This window comes from Pseudophryne corroboree, unplaced genomic scaffold (genome assembly GCF_028390025.1).
Source record: "Pseudophryne corroboree isolate aPseCor3 unplaced genomic scaffold, aPseCor3.hap2 scaffold_222, whole genome shotgun sequence".
Classification (NCBI taxonomy): Eukaryota; Metazoa; Chordata; class Amphibia; order Anura; family Myobatrachidae; genus Pseudophryne; species Pseudophryne corroboree.
This window is the reverse complement of record NW_026968868.1, coordinates 186,866-203,757: the sequence shown is the minus strand read 5'-3', so window position 1 is coordinate 203,757 and position 16,892 is coordinate 186,866. Positions and strand designations below refer to the sequence as shown.

At 46.0% G+C, this 16,892-nt stretch overlaps 10 non-coding genes and 3 pseudogenes across 10 annotated transcripts; 1 reads left to right on the top strand and 12 right to left on the bottom strand.

Annotated features, from left to right (window-relative positions):
* Window positions 1–494: 494 nt before the first annotated feature.
* Window positions 495–630, bottom strand: LOC135008276 (U1 spliceosomal RNA; annotated as a pseudogene).
* Window positions 631–782: 152 nt separating this feature from the next.
* LOC135007941 (U1 spliceosomal RNA) lies at window positions 783–946 on the bottom strand. Its single transcript, XR_010207763.1, has one exon. It is a non-coding gene; the product is annotated as a U1 spliceosomal RNA (small nuclear RNA).
* A 674-nt stretch (window positions 947–1,620) lies between these two features.
* LOC135008167 (U1 spliceosomal RNA) lies at window positions 1,621–1,783 on the bottom strand. The gene has a single exon (XR_010207983.1). It is a non-coding gene; the product is annotated as a U1 spliceosomal RNA (small nuclear RNA).
* Window positions 1,784–1,935: 152 nt separating this feature from the next.
* LOC135008014 (U1 spliceosomal RNA) lies at window positions 1,936–2,099 on the bottom strand. Its single transcript, XR_010207834.1, has one exon. It is a non-coding gene; the product is annotated as a U1 spliceosomal RNA (small nuclear RNA).
* A 698-nt stretch (window positions 2,100–2,797) lies between these two features.
* LOC135008275 (U1 spliceosomal RNA) lies at window positions 2,798–2,933 on the bottom strand (annotated as a pseudogene).
* A 152-nt stretch (window positions 2,934–3,085) lies between these two features.
* On the bottom strand, window positions 3,086–3,249 carry LOC135007958 (U1 spliceosomal RNA). Its single transcript, XR_010207779.1, has one exon. It is a non-coding gene; the product is annotated as a U1 spliceosomal RNA (small nuclear RNA).
* Window positions 3,250–5,673: 2,424 nt separating this feature from the next.
* LOC135008361 (U1 spliceosomal RNA) lies at window positions 5,674–5,837 on the bottom strand. Its single transcript, XR_010208129.1, has one exon. It is a non-coding gene; the product is annotated as a U1 spliceosomal RNA (small nuclear RNA).
* A 152-nt stretch (window positions 5,838–5,989) lies between these two features.
* On the bottom strand, window positions 5,990–6,153 carry LOC135007977 (U1 spliceosomal RNA). The gene has a single exon (XR_010207796.1). It is a non-coding gene; the product is annotated as a U1 spliceosomal RNA (small nuclear RNA).
* Window positions 6,154–6,823: 670 nt separating this feature from the next.
* Window positions 6,824–6,987, bottom strand: LOC135008330 (U1 spliceosomal RNA). Its single transcript, XR_010208110.1, has one exon. It is a non-coding gene; the product is annotated as a U1 spliceosomal RNA (small nuclear RNA).
* Window positions 6,988–7,139: 152 nt separating this feature from the next.
* Window positions 7,140–7,303, bottom strand: LOC135007982 (U1 spliceosomal RNA). Its single transcript, XR_010207801.1, has one exon. It is a non-coding gene; the product is annotated as a U1 spliceosomal RNA (small nuclear RNA).
* Window positions 7,304–7,974: 671 nt separating this feature from the next.
* Window positions 7,975–8,137, bottom strand: LOC135008238 (U1 spliceosomal RNA). Its single transcript, XR_010208049.1, has one exon. It is a non-coding gene; the product is annotated as a U1 spliceosomal RNA (small nuclear RNA).
* Window positions 8,138–8,289: 152 nt separating this feature from the next.
* Window positions 8,290–8,453, bottom strand: LOC135008008 (U1 spliceosomal RNA). Its single transcript, XR_010207827.1, has one exon. It is a non-coding gene; the product is annotated as a U1 spliceosomal RNA (small nuclear RNA).
* Window positions 8,454–12,224: 3,771 nt separating this feature from the next.
* LOC135008355 (U1 spliceosomal RNA) lies at window positions 12,225–12,403 on the top strand (annotated as a pseudogene).
* The last annotated feature ends 4,489 nt before the right edge of the window (window positions 12,404–16,892 follow it).

Below are 16,892 nucleotides of genomic sequence, written 5' to 3'. Positions count from 1 at the left end.
CATTCCTGGGGGAAGGCCTGCCGCAGATGGATTTGCATATGGTGATGTCATCCAAGCAGTGGGTCAAAGTTGGCTTCAACCCTCGTCTGCATATGAAAAGAGAAAAGGGGCGTGCAGGGCATGGTGGCCTTTTGCGGCGCTTGGCTGACCCCTAGTTTGCATTAAACACCTCCACCCTCCTTTGGTGTGGGGCTCATGTTGGCTATGCCCCAGCCCCTGAAGCATTCAAGCTGATTTCTTGCAGCAGCTGGGCACTGTAACAGCTCCAGAGCTGCTCTGTAAGGCAAGTAAAAGGGTGTGGGCCCTGCAGCACTACCTGTAGTTTGCATTGTGCATTGGAAGGCACAAAGTAAGCAGACGGGAGGAGAAGTCAGGATAGTGCACAAGGGTATAGAAGGGAGCGGCTGAAGAAAAGAGAAGTGGAAACAGACAGCAAACTAGGCTGGAGAGAGACCTGAGACAAAGAGATCTGAATTATACGAGAGCCGACGAGGGGAAACACAAATTATGCAGTCAAGTTTCCCACATTTGGGGAAATCGCAGGAGCAGCACACCCAGAGTGCAATGGTTGAGCCTTGCCCTGGGAGAAGCACCTTCATGATCATAGTATCTCACCTGGCAGGTAAGTAGGAGTTGGGCTAGAGCTGGGGAGGGTCGCTGCTCGGGTTCCCCCCTGTGAAGTGAAGGAGATCCAACTGAGGCAGCACCAGGGAACTCTCGAAAGAAGAACAAGGCTAGAGGAAGATCTGAGACAATGAAATCTGACTTTTACCAGAGCTGACCAGAGGAAAGCACAAACACAGTCCCCCACTACCACAAATAATGCAGTCGAGTTTCCCACATTTGGGAAAATCACAGGGGTCAGCATACCCAGAATGCAATGAATGAACCTCACCCTGGGAGAACAATCTTCATGACCATGGTGTCTCCTATGCAAAATAAGTATGATTTGGGATAGGGCTGGTGAGGGCCGCTGCTCAGGCACATCTCTGTCAAGTAAAGGAGATTCAACTGAGGCAGCACAAGTGAACTCTCATCTGGGGACAACAACTGCAGGGAGACCACATCTTTTCAGATGAACATGGGAGGGCGGAAGTCTGCCTAATACTGAAGCACCATCAAATATCAAACCATATGCAACAACTAGTACAAGCACTCCTGGGGGAAGGTCTGCAGCAGATGGATTTGCATACGGTGATGTTATCCAAGCAGTGGGCCAAAGTTGACTGGAACCCTCATCTGCATATGAAAAGAGAAAAGGGGCATGCAGGGCATGGCGGCCTTTTGCAGTGCTTGGATGACCCCTAGTTCGCATTAAACACCTCCCCCCTCCTTTGGTGTGGGGCTCATGTTGGCCATGCCCCATCCCCTGAAGCATTCAAGCTGATTTCTTGCAGCAGCTGGGCACTGTAACAGCTCCAGAGCTGCTCTGTAAGGCAAGTAAAAGGGTGTGGGCCCTGCAGCACTACCTGTAGTTTGCATTGTGCATTGGAAGGCACAAAGTAAGCAGACGGGAGGAGAAGTCAGGATAGTGCACAAGGGTATAGAAGGGAGCGGCTGAAGAAAAGAGAAGTGGAAACAGACAGCAAACTAGGCTGGAGAGAGACCTGAGACAAATAGATCTGAATTATACGAGAGCCGACCAGGGGAAACACAAATTATGCAGTCAAGTTTCCCACATTTGGGGAAATCGCAGGGGCAGCACACCCAGAGTGCAATGGGTGAGCCTTGCCCTGGGAGAAGCACCTTCATGATCATAGTATCTCACCTGGCAGGTAAGTAGGAGTTGGGCTAGAGCTGGGGAGGGTCGCTGCCCGGGTACCCCCCTGTAAAGTGAAGGAGATCCAACTGAGGCAGCACAATGGAACTCTCGAAAGAAGAACAAGGCTAGAGGAAAATCTGAGACAAAGAAATCTGACTTTTACCAGAGCTGACCAGAGGAAAGCACAAACACAGTCCACCACTACCACAAATAATGCAGTCAAGTTTCCCACATTTGGGGAAATCACAGGGGTCAGCATACCCAAAATGCAATGAATGAACCTCACCCTGGGAGAACAATCTTCATGACCATGGTATCTCCTATGCAAAATAAGTATGATTTGGAATAGGGCTGGGGAGGGCCGCTGCTCATGCACATCTCTGTCAAGTAAAGGAGATTCAACTGAGGCAGCACAAGGGAACTCTCATCTGGGGACAACAACTGCAGGGAGAAAACATATTTTCAGATGAACATGTGAGGGCAGAAGGCTGCCTAATGCTGAAGCACCCCCAAACAACAAACCAAATGCAACAACTAGTGCAAGCATTCCTGGGGGAAGGCCTGCAGCAGATGGATTTGCATATGGTGATGTCATCCAAGCAGTGGGTCAAAGTTGGCTTCAACCCTCGTCTGCATATGAAAAGAGAACAGGGGCGTGCAGGGCATGGCGGCCTTTTGCAGCGCTTGGATGACCCCTAGTTCGCATTACACACCTCCACCCTCCTTCGGTGTGGGGCTCATGTTGGCTATGCCCCAGCCCCTGAAGCATTCAAGCTGATTTCTTGCAGCAGCTGGGCACTGTAACTGCTCCAGAGCTACTCTGTAAGGCAAGTAAAAGGGTGTGGGCCCTGCAGCACTACCTGTAGTTCGCATTGTGCGTTGGAAGGCACGAAGTAAGCAGACGGGAGAAGTCAGGATAGTGCGCAAGGGCATAGAAGGGAGCGGCTCAAGAAAAGAGAAGTGGAAACAGACAGCAAACTAGGCTGGAGAGAGACCTGAGACAAAGAGATCTGAATTATACGAGAGCCGACGAGGGGAAACACAAATTATGCAGTCAAGTTTCCCACATTTGGGGAAATCGCAGGAGCAGCACACCCAGAGTGCAATGGTTGAGCCTTGCCCTGGGAGAAGCACCTTCATGATCATAGTATCTCACCTGGCAGGTAAGTAGGAGTTGGGCTAGAGCTGGGGAGGGTCGCTGCTCGGGTTCCCCCCTGTGAAGTGAAGGAGATCCAACTGAGGCAGCACCAGGGAACTCTCGAAAGAAGAACAAGGCTAGAGGAAGATCTGAGACAATGAAATCTGACTTTTACCAGAGCTGACCAGAGGAAAGCACAAACACAGTCCCCCACTACCACAAATAATGCAGTCGAGTTTCCCACATTTGGGAAAATCACAGGGGTCAGCATACCCAGAATGCAATGAATGAACCTCACCCTGGGAGAACAATCATCATGACCATGGTATCTCCTATGCAAAATAAGTATGATTTGGGATAGGGCTGGTGAGGGCCGCTGCTCAGGCACATCTCTGTCAAGTAAAGGAGATTCAACTGAGGCAGCACAAGGGAACTCTCATCTGGGGACAACAACTGCAGGGAGACCACATCTTTTCAGATGAACATGGGAGGGCGGAAGGCTGCCTAATACTGAAGCACCATCAAATATCAAACCATATGCAACAACTAGTACAAGCACTCCTGGGGGAAGGTCTGCAGCAGACGGATTTGCATACGGTGATGTTATCCAAGCAGTGGGCCAAAGTTGACTGGAACCCTCATCTGCATATGAAAAGAGAAAAGGGGCATGCAGGGCATGGCGGCCTTTTGCAGTGCTTGGATGACCCCTAGTTCGCATTAAACACCCCCACCCTCCTTTGGTGTGGGGCTCATGTTGGCCATGCCCCATCCCCTGAAGCATTCAAGCTGATTTCTTGCAGCAGCTGGGCACTGTAACAGCTCCAGAGCTGTTCTGTAAGGCAAGTAAAAGGGTGTGGGCCCTGCAGCACCACCTGTTGTTCGCATTGTGCGTTGGAAGGCACAAATTAAGCAGACGGGAGGAGAAGTCAGGATAGTGCGCAAGGGCATACTTTTCTCTTAGTCCGGGGGCACGGCTTCAAAATGGGGTCTGCAACGGAGGAGACACAGGGGGCGTGGTCACAGCAGCTTTTCTCTACAGCCTGCACCAGCAGGAGCCTACACCATTTTTTATGATCACGCTGAACTGCAGTGCGACTGCAATTACAGCATGGTCAAGAAGGGAGGCGTCATGCTGGGTGGCCATGCCCTGTCACTGTGCAGGAGTCAGCACAGCTCACACACTAGTCCCCGGGTGCAGTCCCCAACCCCCGGGACACCCGGAGCAACAAAATGTAGATTCAGGCCACCAGGCCACGCCCCTACCTATGAAACCATGCCTCCTTTTTACCATTGCGCTGTTTATCTGCGCGCACTGCATTACAATCTCCCTCGCCACCTCTCTGGGTGTCACCAGTGATAGTGACACCTCTGCCATGCTTGTAGCAGCTGGTCCTAAGATCTACGCCTCAAGCCCTGAGTGTTTGCCCTTGTGACTTGTTGATCATCATAGCGAAGCAGATGCTTACAGAAAACTGCAGGGGCTTAGATTGAAAATAAAAAAATTGATGGGTATAAGGTAGAGAGGAGCGGGTTCGGTTCTCCGAGAACCGAATTCCCCACGAACTCCACGTGGTTTACACTGGTCCGAGGCAGGCTCGGTTGTTCCCGCCTGACTCGGAAAACCTGAACAAGGGAAAATGTCATCATCCCGCTGTCGGATTCTTGCGAGATTCGGATTCCATATAAAGAGCTGCGCGTTGCTGCCATTTTTACTCGTGCATTGAAGAGAGAGCGGAGAGGACGTGGCTATGTTCTCTCAGTGAAAATCTCAATATCAGTGCTCAGTATCAGTGGTTACTTATTGCTGCTCAGTAATACTAGTAGTGTGTCTCTCCTGCTCAGTGTCAGTTCTCAGTAGTATCCTCATCAGTGCTCAGTATCACTGCTCATTGTCTTGTGCTGCATTGTGGTGCTCAGCATACTACAGTACATTACTAATAGTCCAGTGCTGCATCTTGCTGCTCAGTGTCAGTTCTAGTATCCTCATCAGTGCTCACTATCACTGCTCATTGCATTGTGGTGTTCTGTATACTACAGTAACATAGTAATATAGTATATATAGAGGAGCGGGTTCGGTTCTCCGAGAACCGAATTCCCGACGAACTCCACGTGGTTTACACTGGTCCGAGGCAGGCTCGGTTGTTCCCGCCTGACTCGGAAAACCTGAACAAGGGAAAATGTCATCATCCCGCTGTCGGATTCTCGCGAGATTCGGATTCCATATAAAGAGCTGCGCGTTGCCGCCATTTTTACTCGTGCATTGAAGAGAGAGCGGAGAGGACGTGGCTATGTTCTCTCAGTGGAAATCTCAATATCAGTGCCCAGTATCAGTGGTTACTTATTGCTGCTCAGTAATACTAGTAGTGTGTCTCTCCTGCTCAGTGTCAGTTCTCAGTAGTATCCTCATCAGTGCTCAGTATCACTGCTCATTGTCTTGTGCTGCATTGTGGTGCTCAGCATACAACAGTACATTACTAATAGTCCAGTGCTGCATCTTGCTGCTCATGTTGGCTATGCCCCAGCCCCTGAAGCATTCAAGCTGATTTCTTGCAGCAGCTGGGCACTGTAACAGCTCCAGAGCTGCTCTGTAAGGCAAGTAAAAGGGTGTTGGCCCTGCAGCACTACCTGTAGTTTGCATTGTGCGTTGGAAGGCACAAAGTAAGCAGACAGGAGAAGTCAGGAGAGTGCACAAGGGCATAGAAGGCAGGGGCTCAAGAAAAGAGAAGTGGAAACAGACAGCAAACTAGGCTGGAGAGAGACCTGAGACAAAGAGATCTGAATTATACGAGTAGCCGACCAGAGGAAACACAAATTATGCAGTCAAGTGTCCCACATTTGGGGAAATCGTAGGAGCAGCACACCCAGAGTGCAATGGGTGAGCCTTGCCCTGGTAGAAGCACCATCCTGATCATAGTATCTCACTTGGCAGGTAAGTAGGAGTTGGGCTTGAGCTGGGGAGGGTCGCTGCTCGGGCACCCCCCTGTCAAGTGAAGGAGATCCAACTGAGGCAGCACAAGGAAACTCTCAAAAAAAGAACAAGGCTAGAGGAAGATCTGAGACAAAGAAATCTGACTTTTACCAGAGCTGACCAGAGGAAAGCACAAACACAGTCCCCCACTACCACAAATAATGCAGTCGAGTTTCCCACATTTGGGGAAATCACAGGAGTCAGCATACCCAGAATGCAATGAATGAACCTCACCCTGGGAGAACAATCTTCATGACCATGGTATCTCCTATGCAAAATAAGTATGATTTGGGATAGGGCTGGGGAGGGCCGCTGCTCAGGCACATCTCTGTCAAGTAAAGGAGATTCAACTGAGGCAGCACAAGGGAACTCTCATCTGGGGACAACAACTGCAGGGAGAACACATATTTTCAGATGAACATGGGAGAGCAGAAGGCTGCCTAATACTGAAGCACCCCAAACAACAAACCAAATGCAACAACTAGTACAAGCATTCCTGGGGGAAGGTCTGCAGAAGACGGATTTGCATACGGTGATGTCATCCAAGCAGTGGGCCAAAGTTGAATGGAACCCTCATCTGCATATGAAAAGAGAAAAGGGGTATGCAGGGCATGGCGGCCTTTTGCGGCGCTTGGATGACCCTTAGTTCGCATTAAACACCTCCACCCTCCGTCGGTGTGGGGCTCATGTTGGCTATGCCCCAGCCCCTGAAGCATTCAAGCTGATTTCTTGCAGCAGCTGGGCACTGTAACAGCTCCAGAGCTGCTCTGAAAGGCAAGTAAAAGGGTGTGGTCCCTGCAGCACTACCTGTAGTTTGCATTGTGCGTTGGAAGGCACAAAGTAAGCAGACAGGAGAAGTCAGGAGAGTGCACAAGGGCATAGAAGGCAGCGGCTCAAGAAAAGAGAAGTGGAAACAGACAGCAAACTAGGCTGGAGAGAGACCTGAGACAAAGAGATCTGAATTATACGAGTAGCCGACTAGAGGAAACACAAATTATGCAGTCAAGTGTCCCACATTTGGGGAAATCGTAGGTGCAGCACACCCAGAGTGCAATGGGTGAGCCTTGCCCTGGGAGAAGCACCTTCCTGATCATAGTATCTCACCTGGCAGGTAAGTAGGAGTTGGGCTAGAGATGGGGAGGGTCGCTGCTCGGGCACCCCCCTGTCAAGTGAAGGAGATCCAACTGAGGCAGCACAAGGAAACTCTCGAAAAAAGAACAAGGCTAGAGGAAGATCTGAGACAAAGAAATCTGTCTTTTACCAGAGCTGACCAGAGGAAAGCACAAACACAGTCCCCCACTACCACAATTAATGCAGTCGAGTTTCCCACATTTGGGGAAATCACAGGGGTCAGCATACCCAGAATGCAATGAATGAACCTCACCCTGGGAGAACAATCTTCATGACCATGGTATCTCCTATGCAAAATAAGTATGATTTGGGATAGGGCTGGGGAGGGCCGCTGCTCAGGCACATCCCTGTCAAGTAAAGGAGATTCAACTGAGGCAGCACAAGGGAACTCTCATCTGGGGACAACAACTGCAGGGAGAACACATATTTTCAGATGAACATGGGAGGGCAGAAGGCTGCCTAATACTGAAGCACCCCCAAACAACAAACCAAATGTAACAACTAGTAAAAGCATTCCTGGGAGAAGGTCTGCAGAAGACGGATTTGCATACGGTGATGTCATCCAAGCAGTGGGCCAAAGTTGGCTGGAACCCTCATCTGCATATGAAAAGAGAAAAGGGTTATGCAGGGCATGGCGGCCTTTTGCGGTGCTTGGATGACCCCTAGTTCGCATTAAATACCTCCACCCTCCTTCGGTGTGGGGCTCATGTTGGCTATGCCCCAGCCCCTGAAGCATTCAAGCTGATTTCTTGCAGCAGCTGGGCACTGTAACAGCTCCAGAGCTGCTCTGTACTGCAAGTAAAAGGGTGTGGGCCCTGCAGCACTACCTGTAGTTCGCATTGTGCGTTGGAAGGCACAAAGTAAGCAGACGGGAGAAGTCAGGATAGTGCGCAAGGGCATAGAAGGGAGCGGCTCAAGAAAACAGAAGTGGAAACAGACAGCAAACTAGGCTGGAGAGAGACCTGAGACAAAGAGATCTGAATTATACGAGAGCCGACCAGGGGAAACACAAATTATGCAGTCAAGTTTCCCACATTTGGGGAAATCGCAGGAGCAGCACACCCAGAGTGCAATGGGTGAGCCTTGCCCTGGGAGAAGCACCTTCATGATCATAGTATCTCACCTGGCAGGTATGTAGGAGTTGGGCTAGAGCTGGGGAGGGTCGCTGCTCGGGTACCCCCCTGTCAAGTGAAGGAGATCAAACTGAGGCAGCACAATGGAACTCTCGAATGAAGAACAAGGCTAGAGGAAGATCTGAGACAAAGAAATCTGACTTTTACCAGAGCTGACCAGAGGAAAACACAAACAAAGTCCCCCACTACCACAAATAATGCAGTTGAGTTTCCCACATTTGGGGAAATCACAGGGGTCAGCATACCCAGAATGCAATGAATGAACCTCACCCTGGGAGAACAATCTTTATGACCATGGTATCTCCTATGCAAAATAAGTATGATTTGAGATAGGGCTGGGGAGGGCCGCTGCTCAGGCACATCTCTGTCAAGTAAAGGAGATTCAACTGAGGCAGCACAAGGGAACTCTCATCTGGGGACAACAACTGCCGGGAGAACACATATTTTCAGATGAACATGGGAGGGCAGAAGGCTGCCTAATACTGAAGCACGCCCAAACAACAAACCAAATGCAACAACTAGTACAAGCATTCCTGGGAGAAGGTCTGCAGAAGACGGATTTGCATACGGTGATGTCATCCAAGCAGTGGGCCAAAGTTGGCTGGAACCCTCATCTGCATATGTTGAAGATACAATTTGTGAATTGCATTTAACACTATCTCCCTTTCCTGGGGAGAAGATGGTAGGGCCGATTTGAAAAACCGGCGAGGAGGCACCTCTTCGAATTTCAGCTTGTAACCCTGAGAAACAATTTCTATTGCCTAGGGATCCACCTGCGAATGAACCCAGATGTGGCTGAAAACTCGAAGACGTGCCCCCAACTGGGCGGACTCCTTTAGTGGAGCCCCAGCATCATGCAGTGGATTTTGTAGAGGCCGGGGAGGACTTCTGTTCCTGGGAACTAGCTGTGTTGTGCAGCTTCTTCCCTCTGCCCTTACCTCTGTCAAGAAAGGACGCACCTCGTACTTTCTTGTTTCTCTGTGATCGAAAGGACTGCATTTGATAATGTGGTGCTTTCTTAGGCTGTGAGGGAATATAAGGCAAAAAATTTGATTTACCAGCTGTAGCTGTGGAGACTAGGTCCGAGAGACCTTCCCCAAACAATTCCTCACCCCTGTAAGGTAAAACCTCCATATGCCTTTTTGAGTCGGCATCACCTGTCCATTGCCGGGTCCATAGGACTCGTCTAGCAGAAATCAACATAGCGTTTATTCTAGAACCCAGTAGACTAATGTCACTTTGAGCATCTCTCATATATAGGACAGCATCTTTTATATGCCCTATGGTCAATAACATAGCATCCTTATCTAGGGTCTCAATCTCTGCTGATAAGGCATCTGTCCATGCTGCCACCGCGCTACAACCCCGGCCGACGCAATTGCCGGTCTGAGTAAGGTACCAGAATGTGTGTAAATGGACTTTAGGGTAACCTCCTGCTTGCGGTCAGCAGGGTCCCTGATGGTAGCCGTATCCTGGGATGGCAGCGCTACCTTTTTGGATAAGCGTGTCAATGCTTTATCCACCCTAGGGGAGGATTCCCACCGTATCCTGTCCATTGGCGGGAAAGGATACGCCATAAGAATCCTTTTGGGAATCTGCAGCTTTTTGTCTGGAGATTCCCAAGCTTTTTCACATAATTCGTTCAACTCATGTGAGGGGGGAAAGGTTATCTCAGGTTTCTTTCCCTTATACATGTGTACCCTCGTGTCAGGGACAGGGGACTCTGTGATGTGCAAAACATCTTTTATTGCAATAATCATATATCGAATACATTTAGCCAATTTTGGCTGTAACTTTGCATCATCGTAGTCGACACTGGAGTCAGAATCTGTGTCGGTATCTGTGTCAACTATTTGGGATAGTGGGCGCTTTTGAGACCCCGAAGGTCCCTGCGACATAGGGACAGGCATGGGTTGACTCCCTGACTGTTCCCTAGCTTCAGCTTTGTCTAATCTCTTGTGTAATAAGTTTACATTAGCACTTAAAACATTCCACATATCCATCCAGTCAGGTGTCTGCGTTGTCGATGGAGACACCACATTAATTTGCTCCTGCTCCTCTCTACGAGAGCCTTCTACCTCAGACATGTCGACACACGTGTACCGACACACCATACACTCAGAGAATCCTCTTATCTGAGGACAGTTCCCCAACAAGGCCCTTTGGAGAGACAGAGAGAGAGAGTATGCCAGCACACACCCCAGCGCTATATGACCCAGGAAAAAAACACAATAATTTTATGTTTACCCAGTAGCGCTGTATTTCCATATATATATGCGCCTAATTATGTGCCCCCCTCTTCTTTAAGACCCTCTTTCTACCGTGGTATAAGCAGGGGAGAGTCCGTGGAGCTTCCCCTCAGCGGTGCTGTGGAGAAAATGGCGCTGGTGAGTGCTGAGGGAGAAGCCCCACCCCCTCAGCGACGGGCTTCTGTCCCGCTCAAATATAGTAAAAAAATGGCGGGGGCTCTTATATATATATACAGTGCCTAGCTGCATATATATTTATTTTGCCAAAGAGAGGTCTATATTGCTGCCCAGGGCGTCCCCCCTGCGCCCTTCACCCTTACACTGACTGCCGTGTGTGAGGTGTATTGGAGCAATGGAGCACAGCTTTACTGCTGTGCGTTACCTCAGTGAAGATCATGAAGTCTTCCGCCGCCTCTGAAGTCTTCTTTTCTTCTCATACTCACCCGGCTTCTATCTTCCGGCTCTGCGAGGGGGACGGCGGCACGGCTCTGGGACGGACGGCGAGGGTGAGACCTGCGTACCGATCCCTCTGGAGCTAATGCTGTACAGTAGCCTAAGAAGCAGAGCCTATCAACTCACAGAAGTAGGTGTGCATCTCTCCCCTCCGCCACTCGATGCAGGGAGTCTGTTGCCAGCAGGCTCCCTGAAAATAAAAAAATCTAACAAATATACTTTCTGTCAGGAAACTCAGAAGAGCTCCCTGAAAAGCACCCAGTCTCCTCTGGGCACAGTAGTAAACTGAGGTCTGGAGGAGGGGCATAGAGGGAGGAGCCAGTGCACACAAAGATCTAAAGTATTTCTTAAAGTGCCCATGTCTCCTGCGGAGCCCGTCTATCCCCCATGGTCCTTACGGAGTCCCCAGCATCCTCTAGGACGTAAGAGAAAAATTATGCTGGCAGAAAAATCCAATTGAGTGATTAAACAGCTCCAGAGCTGCTCTGTAAGGCAAGTAAAAGGGTGTGGGCCCTGCAGCACTACCTGTAGTTTGCATTGTGCATTGGAAGCCTAGTTTGCTGTCTGTTTCCACTTCTTTTTTCTTGAGCCCCTCCCGTCTATACCCTTGTGCACTATCCTGACTTCTCCTCCCGTCTGCTTACTTTGTGCCTTCCAATGCACAATGCAAACTACAGGTAGTGCGGCAGGGCCCACACCCTTTTACTTGCCTTACAGAGCAGCTCTTGAGCTGTTACAGTGCCCAGCTGCTGCAAGAAATCAGCGTGAATGCTTCAGGGGCTGGGGCATGGCCAACATGAGCCCCACACCGAAGGAGGGTGGGGGTGTTTAATGCGAACTAGGGGTCTCGCACAATGCGAACTACAGGTAGTGCTGCAGGGCCCACACCCTTTTACTTGCCTTACAGAGCAGCTCTGGAGCTGTTACAGTGCCCAGCTGCTGCAAGAAATCAGCTTGAATCCTTCAGGGGCTGGGGCATAGCCAACATGAGCCCCACACCGACGGAGGGTGGAGGTGTTTAATGCGAACTAGGGGTCATCCAAGTGCCGCAAAAGGCCGCCATGCCCTGCACGCCCCTTTTCTCTTTTCATATGCAGACGAGGGTTGAAGCCAACTTTGACCCACTGCTTGGATGACATCGCCATATGCAAATCCATCTGCTGCAGGCCTTCCCCCAGGAATGCTTGCACTAGTTGTTGCATTTGGTTTGTTGTTTGGGGGTGCTTCAGTATTAGGCAGCCTTCTGCCCTCCCATGTTCATCTGAAAATATGTGTTCTCCCTGCAGTTGTTGTCCCCAGATGAGAGTTCCCTTGTGCTGCCTCAGTTGAATCTCCTTTACTTGACAGAGATGTGCCTGAGCAGCGGCCCTCCCCAGCCCTATCCCAAAATATACTTATTTTGCATAGGAGATACCATGGTCATGAAGACTGTTCTCCCAGGGTGCGGTTCATTCATTGCATTCTGGGTATGCTGACCCCTGTGATTTCCCCAAATGTGGGAAACTCGACTGCATTATTTAATGCTAACTAGGGGTCATCCAAGCACCGCAAAAGGCCGCCATGCCCTGCATACCCCTTTTCTCTTTTCATAAGCAGACGAGGTTTGAAGCCAACTTTGACCCACTGCTTGGATGACATCACTTGCTGCCTTTCCAATGAAGCAAGTTTAATTTAATAATAGGTGAAAAACCATCCCTACAAAGGTGTTAATCAGATACTTGGCTTTGTGGACACTTTTCAGAGCACAAATTTGTTAGCATAAAAATAAAGCCAGAAAATGAAGAGCTGTTTAATCACTCAATTGGATTTTTCTGCCAGCATATTTATTTTTCTCTGCAACCCACTGCTAAATTGTGCTTCCTAGCTGTTTTTATAAAATCACTGAATCAAATCTAACTCTGATTACATCAGAGAAGGCCAGGTACCCTACACCATAACAGGGGGTTTGAAATTTTGACTTGTCTACTTAAAGATCACCAAAATCTGATAACAAGGTCAATTAAGTCCCTGGGTGGGATTGAACCACCAACCTTTTGGTTAATAGCCTTACACACTAACTGATAGCGCCACAGCGACACTTTGCAAAAGTACTTACTGACAAAGGCTAATAAGCATTCATCTAGAACGATTCCTAGAAACATTTTAAAAAGTCAATAATGTGGAGAGTTTTTGTAAGATGTTTCTTCCATCAACCAATGAAGAAACACATTGGTACTTTCCCATGATGAGTGAGTGCTTCAGGATCTTTTGCACTTACATGTGCAGCAGAGTACTGTAATGGAAGCATGCTGGGTCCATAACCCAGAGGTAGGCAGATTGAAACTATCCTCTGCTATATGCATTTTTTTTTGTTAATTAAAGTAATCCAAAACTGGGATTGATATTTTTGCTCTTTTATTTTTACTTAAAGTACAATAACTTTTACCATTTTAATTTGTTTTAATAGTATATTGACAGTATTGTTTTCTTTCAAAAATCCAATTAATTTTCTTTACCCGATTATTAAAATGGTAATTGACAAAAACAAACTACATTGTCACCAGAAGAGCAATACAAAATGTACAAGTGATATATTAAAATCATCTTTCCAGCTTGAATTTCAATGATGCATTGGGGCAACGATTTTGTGAGAAACATCTTCACCCTTAAATAAAGATTTTCTTAATTCCTTACCTGTGTGCTAATTAGATATCACCTTGTTGTCACATTAAACAGACTTCCACATGAGAAAACAGCAAAGATGCAGTGGCGTTAATGTTTCCTGGTGTCAACCTGTATTATTTCCGTAGATATTGAAATGAGGATGCATCTTGCTGCCTTTCCAATGAAGCAAGTTTAATTTAGTAATAGGTGAAAAACCATCCCTACAAAGATGTTAATCAGATACTTGGCTTTGTGGACACTTTTCAGAGAACAAATTTGTAATCATAAAAATAAAGCCAGAAAATGAAGAGCTGTTTAATCACTCAATTGGATTTTTCTGCCAGCATTTTTCTTTTTCTCTGCAACCCACTGCTAAATTGTGCTTCCTAGCTGTTTTTTTATAAAATCACTTAATCAAATCTAACTCTGATTACATCAGAGAAGGCCAGGTACCCTATACCATAAGAGGGGGTTTGCAATTTTGACTTGTCTACTTAAATATCACCAAAATCTGATCACAACGTCAATTACGTCCCTGGGTGGGATTGAACCACCAACCTTTTGATAAATAGCTGAACACACTAACCGATTGCGCCACAGAGACACTTTGCAAAAAGCACATACTGACAAAGACTAATAAGCATTCATCTAGAACGTTTCCTAGAAAAAACTTTAAAAAGTCAATAATCTGGAGAGTTTTTGTAAGATGTTTCTTCCAGCAACCAATGAAGAAACACATTGGTACTTTCGCATGATGAGTGAGTGCTTCAGGATCTCTTGCACTTACATGTGCAGCAGAGTTCTGCAATGGAAGCATGCTGGGCCCATAACCCAGAGGTAGGCAGATTGAAACTATCCTTTGCTATATGAATTTTTTTTTTGTTCATTAAAGTAATCCAAAACTGGGATTGATATTTTAGCTTTTATTTTTACTTAAAGTACAATAACTTTTACCATTTTAATTTGTTTTAATAGTATAATGACAGTATTGTTTTCTTTCAAAAATCCACTTAATTTTCTTTACCCTATTATTAAAATGGTAATTGACAAAAACAAACTACATTGTCACCATAAGAGCAATACAAAATGTACAAGTGATATATTAAAATCATCTTTCCAGCTTGAATTTCAATGATGCATTGGGGCAACGATTTTGTGAGAAACATCTTCACCCTTAAATAAAGATTTTCTTAATTCCTTACCTGTGTGCTAATTAGATATCACCTTGTTTTCACATTAAACAGACTTCCACATGAGAAAGCAGCAAGGATGCAGTGGCGTTAATGTTTCCTGGTGTCAACCTGTATTATTTCAGTAGATATTGAAATGAGGATGCATCTTGCTGCCTTTCCAATGAAGCAAGTTTAATTTAGTAATAGGTGAAAAACCATCCCTACAAATATGTTAATCAGATACTTGGCTTTGTGGACACTTTTCAGAGAACAAATTAGTTAGCATAAAAATAAAGCCAGAAAATGAAGAGCTGTTTAATCACTCAATTGGATTTTTCTGCCAGCATATTTCTTTTTCTCTGCAACCCACTGCCAAATTGTGCTTCCTAGCTGTTTTTATAAAATCACTGAATCAAATCTAACTCTGATTACATCAGAGAAGGCCAGGTACCCTACACCAAAACTGGGGGTTTGAAATTTTGACTTGTCTACTTAAAGATCACCAAAATCTGATAACAAGGTCAATTAAGTCCCTGGGTGGGATTGAACAACCATCCTTTTGGTTAATAGCCTTACACACTAACTGATTGCGCCACAGCGACACTTTGCAAAAGAACATACTGACAAAGGCTAATAAGCATTCATCTAGAACGATTCCTAGAAACATTTTAAAAAGTCAATAATGTGGAGAGTTTTTGTAAGATGTTTCTTCCATCAACCAATGAAGAAACACATTGGTACTTTCCCATGATGAGTGAGTGCTTCAGGATCTCTTGCACTTACATGTGCAGCAGAGTACTGTAATGGAAGCATGCTGGGTCCATAACCCAGAGGTAGGCAGATTGAAACTATCCTCTGCTATATGCATTTTTTTTGTTAATTAAAGTAATCCAAAACTGGGATTGATATTTTTGCTCTTTTATTTTTACTTAAAGTACAATAACTTTTACCATTTTAATTTGTTTTAATAGTATATTGACAGTATTGTTTTCTTTCAAAAATCCAATTAATTTTCTTTACCCGATTATTAAAATGGTAATTGACAAAAACAAACTACATTGTCACCAAAAGAGCAATACAAAATGTACAAGTGATATATTAAAATCATCTTTCCAGCTTGAATTTCAATGATGCATTGGGGCAACGATTTTGTGAGAAACATCTTCACCCTTAAATAAAGATTTTCTTAATTCCTTACCTGTGTGCTAATTAGATATCACCTTGTTTTCACATTAAACAGACTTCCACATGCGAAAGCAGCAAGGATGCAGTGGCGTTAATGTTTCCTGGTGTCAACCTGTATTATTTCAGTAGACATTGAAATGAGGATGCATCTTGCTGCCTTTCCAATGAAGCAAGTTTAATTTAGTAATAGGTGAAAAACCATCCCTACAAAGGTATTAATCAGAGACTTGGCTTTGTGGACACTTTTCAGAGAACAAATTTGTTAGTATAAAAATAAAGCCAGAAAATGAAGAGCTGTTTAATCACTCAATTGGATTTTTCTGCCAGCATATTTCTTTTTCTCTGCAACCCACTGCTAAATTGTGCTTCCTAGCTGTTTTTATAAAATCACTGAATCAAATCTAAACGTCAGAGAAGGCCAGGTACCCTACACCATAACAGTGGGTTTGAAATTTTGACTTGTCTACTTAAAGATCACCAAAATCTGATAACAAGGTCAATTAAGTCCCTGGGTGGGATTGAACCACCAACCTTTTGGTTAATAGCCTTACACACTAACTGATTGCGCCACAGCGACACTTTGCAAAAGTACTTACTGACAAAGGCTAATAAGCATTCATCTAGAATGATTCCTAGAAACATTTTAAAAAGTCAATAATGTGGAGAGTTTTTGTAAGATGTTTCTTCCATCAACCAATGAAGAAACACATTGGTACTTTCCCATGATGAGTGAGTGCTTCAGGATCTCTTGCACTTACATGTGCAGCAGAGTACTGTAATGGAAGCATGCTGGGTCCATAACCCAGAGGTAGGCAGATTGAAACTATCCTCTGCTATATGCATTTTTTTGTTAATTAAAGTAATCCAAAACTGGGATTGATATTTTTGCTCTTTTATTTTTACTTAAAGTACAATAACTTTTACCATTTTAATTTGTTTTAATAGTATATTGACAGTATTGTTTTCTTTCAAAAATCCAATTAATTTTCTTTACCCGATTATTAAAATGGTAATTGACAAAAACAAACTACATTGTCACCAGAAGAGCAATACAAAAT